General features: G+C 39.6%; 1 non-coding gene across 1 annotated transcript; it reads right to left on the bottom strand.

The window, feature by feature from the left end:
- Positions 1 to 219: 219 nt before the first annotated feature.
- LOC121231681 (small nucleolar RNA R71) lies at positions 220 to 326 on the bottom strand. Its single transcript, XR_005929737.1, has one exon. It is a non-coding gene; the product is annotated as a small nucleolar RNA R71 (small nucleolar RNA).
- Between the last annotated feature and the right edge of the window lie 4436 nt (positions 327 to 4762).

Below are 4762 nucleotides of genomic sequence, written 5' to 3'. Positions count from 1 at the left end.
AGGATCCCAATGCTCACTTGGAAAATTTCTTAGAGTTTTTGCGACACTTTTAAAATCAATGGCGTTTCTGATGTTACCATCCACCTTCGGTTGTTTCCCTTTTCATTGAGGAATAACACTAAACAATGGTTGAACTCATTACCACGAGGTTCAATCACTACTTGGGAACAAATGACAGAAAAGTTTTTATTAAAATATTTTTCATCGGCCAAAACAACCAAATTACGTAATGATATCTCCTTTTTTGTGCAGATGTATTTAGAAGCACTCTACGATGCATGGGAGAGAGACAAGGATCTGTTGAAAATGTGCCCTCACCATGGGTTACCACTCTGGCTACAGGTTCAAACATTTCACAGTGGCCTGAATCCTTTGACTCGACAGATGATCGACGCAGTCGCTGGCGGAACTATCAATAATAAGACATCTGAGGATGCTTATGAATTTATAGAAGAGATGTCACTGAATAATTATCCATGGCAAGTCATGAGGACAAATCCAACGAAAAAAGCTGCCTTTTTAACTTCGATTTGGTCACCATGCTCTCTAATCAGGTAGAACTTCTGAATAGAAAAATTGATGGTTTTCTTGGTTCTTCACAGGTTCACCCAGTAATGCAATGCGAAGCAAGTGGAGGTGGATCAAGCAATTCAGAATACCTACCCTATGGCCACAACATGGAGAATGAGCAGTTAAATAATCCTCGATCTCAAAATAATCCTTATAGTAATACTTATAATGCAGGTTGGAGGAACCACCCAAATTTCTCATGGGGAGGCCAAGAGAATCAGAGACCACCACCTCCAGGCTTCCAACAACCACCCTACCAACAAAAGAAAAAGTCGAACCTTGAGGAGATGCTAACAAAATTCATCTTGGTGTCAGAAACTCATTTTTATAATACCGAGACAGCACTTAGAATCAACAAGCATCGATCCAAGGGCTCGAAACTCAGATAGGTCAGCTCACTAAATTGATATCTAAACGACCACAAGGTAGCCTGCCGAGTAACATTGAATCTAACCCAAGGGAGCAACTCAATGCAATTACCATTCAAGATGAGGAAGGGTTAGTTGCACCTAAACTAGAACCGAGGTAAGAAACTATGATCAGTAACGGTCAAGGTGAGGTGGACCACAATGACCAGAAACTGTAAGTAAAGAGTACAAACCTCATGTGCCATATCCCAACGCGACAAGAAAAGACCGCACAGATAACAATTCGGTAAATTCCTTAAATTATTAAAGAAGTTACATATTAACTTACCGTTTATTGAAGCTCTTTTGCAGATGCCAAACGCAGTAAACTTCATAAAGGAACTTTTAACAAATAAGCAGAAGTTGGATGAGGCGTCGTATGCGGAGCTAAATACGGTTTGCTTAGCCATATTGCAGAATAAGCTGACCAACAAATTAAAACATCCAAAGAGTTTTATGATTCCCTGTTTAATTGGTAGCCTAGATGTTATTAATGCTTTGTTTGATTTAGGGGCTAGTATCAATGTTATGCCTTACAAAATGTTGAAGAAACTAGGTCTTGGGAAACCCAAACAAACTAGGATGAGTATTCAATTAGCCGATAAAATAATTAGATTTCCTAGGGGGATTATTGAAGATGCACTCGTTAAAATTGACAAATTTATATTCCCAGTTGATTTTGTTGTTCTAGACAAAGAGAAGGATAGTAACGTTCCTTTAATTTTAGGGAGGCCCGTTTAGCAACCGCTAAAACAATAATTGATATTGGCACAGATGAACTCACACTTCATGTAGGAGATGAAACAATCACCCTTCAAGCTCGTAATACGAGAAACACATAAAAAATTGAAGGTGTTTGTATAAATCATTCTACTAAAACTGACCATGTGGTGCAACCTACTTTGCAGGAAATAAGTTTGAAGAACCTACATGAGCCATGTTCAAGCAACAACAAATGACCTATCTTTGAAGAACGAAGGCCATAAATCAAGGAACTAGATGAATGACAGACACATAAACTGAGGACACATGATAAACCAAAACCACACCATGATGATCTCAATATCGCACCAAATTAACTTAAGGTTGGAGACAAAGTACTACTAGACGCAGCAGACTCTCGCATTGCCACTTCTGAACCTAACGGAGCAATCCCTCTTACGGTACTCAATATTTTCCCATATGGTACAGTCAAGGTAATTCATCCCAAATTTGGCACTTTTAAGGTAAATAATACTCGTCTTAAACCTTATGTTGATAAAATTGATAGCAAGGATGAGGAGTGTAAACTCCGCGCAACACCATACCCATGCACCAGAAGGGTAAAGTCGAGCTTAGACTATAAATAAGCGCTTCTCGGGAGGCAACCCGAGCACTAACGATGATAACTTCTTTAAAAATTTTAGCTTTAACATCTAATCACTAACTGAGTCATTGAAACACAGGTTCTCTAATCCACATGGCAAGGCACACGGGCGTACCTTAGGCCGTGCCCACACCACGAGAGGAGACACGGCCATGCGATACGGCCGTGTGAAAATAGGGTAAAATTTTTCCTTAGCACGAGATGCGATAAGTGGCCACGTTCGTGCGATGTTATCGTGGGCAAGTCTATCAAACTAACACGGGCGTACGACACGCCCGTGTCTAGGAACCGTGGTTGAAACTGAGAATTTAGCACGATCATGCAACACACCCGTGCCCACCATCTGTGCTCAAGACTGATAAAACAACACGAGCGTGCGCAATGAAACACGGGCGTGGGAGAAGTGAATGAAGTAGGACACAGTTGTGTGACACGACTGTGGGCACCAACACGCCCAAAGAGCACAGGTGTGTGCGAGTCTCAAACGCGCCCAAATTTAAAAAATTGTGAAACACACGGGCAAAAGTTGGGCACGCCCGTGTGCCTCAAAATCTATATAAAACCCTCACTATTCATCATCCCCTTCCCCAAAACCCAACCCTAGCCGCCGATCTCTTATCACACGCCCTCTCTGCCACGCCCGTGCGCCGACCACAGCTCCACCCCAAACACTCCAAACTCCTCCCTCCATCAACATACTGCGTTTGTTCATTCTTTTCTCTCTATTTTCTTCATCTCTTTTATAATTTTTCTAGTTTTCTTTGGCTGATTTCTAATTAATGTTCATAGTTCTCACTATAGTCATACTTATGTATTGCCATTTTATTTAAAGTTTTCTGGAAACATTCATTCTTTCTTGTGTTTCCATAGCATCTAATTCATTCATTCCATATTGAAAAATAATCATGCTTTTCTTATGACATTTGCTATAGACTCTTATCATCTAGATTGAACTAATTTTGTCTGAGTATTGTTCAGTTGGTTGGATTAGTTAGTTTAACTATATTCATAATTACTTCTTGGATTCGCTAGTTCATGCTATCTTCTTCATGTTTTCGTTACAGATATCACGTCGAATCATGGTAAAAAAATTGCCGTCCCCACCTCAAAGAAAAGGAAAGGACCAGCATCCTTTTTGAGTCTCACTACCGAAATCAGACATCCATTCTTCCAGTTTTCCTTGGGACCCTAGGAGGAACTGTTTCAGATATTATGGGCCCGACCCCTAGGTGTGGGCCGTAGCATTGACTGGGCTTGTGACAGCCCTAAAGTGACCCTAGTCGGAAAGCGGTTTCGGGATCGCTAAACCGAGTCACCAAATTATTTGAATATGATATTTATTGTCTAAAATATGTGAATATGAATGTGCGAAAGTTTTAAGCTTCGATTTAGTCGATTGCATGTGAATTCAGCTAATAGGACTTATGTGTGACACTTTTGAAATCTGATAGGTTAATCTATAAGGACCTATTAGTGCATGTAATAAAAGGGTGGACTTGCATGTCAATTTCCCCCTTAATTTAGTAGTGGCCGGCCATGACAAGGAAGGTGGACAAAATGTTATGGGCAAAACATGTCATAAACATGTTATGTTAATGATTTATGTTAGGAAAATAAAATAAGGAGTATGGGTAATAAAATAATAATGGAAAGGTAAATGATGATGAAAAAAGAAAAGAGAAAGAAAAAGAAAAAAAAGAAAGGCTCTCATGTTGTTCTTGGCCGAATAGAAGAAAGAGAAGAAGGGGGAAGAGCTTGAGAAAATCGACTATGGTGGTTTGCTAGACTAAGGTATGTTTGATGTTGTCCATGAGATTCATGCATGTTTTTAGTTGTTAGTTTGAGTTCTACCTAGCCCATGGTTTAAATCTTTGCTATGAGAAGGAGATGATATTCGGCCATGGGTGTTGTCTTCTTGGTTGATGTTTGATGTTGTGGTGATGAGGCATGAAGATGAGTTAAGTTTCGGCTAAGGTGGATTTGTGTTGATGTCATTTGCATGCTAAGTGTGAAGCTTTGTAATGATACATGTGATGGTGATTGATGACTCTTGGATTTTCTTTTTGGCATTTTTGAGTTAGACATTAAGTTCTTTGTGTAACCCATGACCAAAATTGAATGGTATGGTGTCGTGATGCATTCGGCCATGGTAGAAAGTAGATGTGAAATGGTGGTAAGGTGAAGTGCAAAATATTAGTATTTGATTACTAGTGTATATATGCGTATTAGCCGAGTTTTGAACTTGAAACAAGATGATATATAATCAATACAAGTAACCATACTTGTAGGAAGTATTAGGCATATAATCAGCCTCAACGTAGACATGCATATTCGGCCATAGGAAGAAGATTGGTGTTGCATGTATTCGGTTAGAGGCAAGCATATTGATGCTTTTATCTTGGCTTAGACAATCGGCTAA

The sequence above is a fragment of the Gossypium hirsutum genome, chromosome A06, assembly GCF_007990345.1.
Source record: "Gossypium hirsutum isolate 1008001.06 chromosome A06, Gossypium_hirsutum_v2.1, whole genome shotgun sequence".
In the NCBI taxonomy this organism is placed as follows: Eukaryota; Viridiplantae; Streptophyta; class Magnoliopsida; order Malvales; family Malvaceae; genus Gossypium; species Gossypium hirsutum.
The sequence above is the reverse complement of the archived record's forward strand: the minus strand, read 5'-3'. Positions and strand labels throughout refer to the sequence as shown.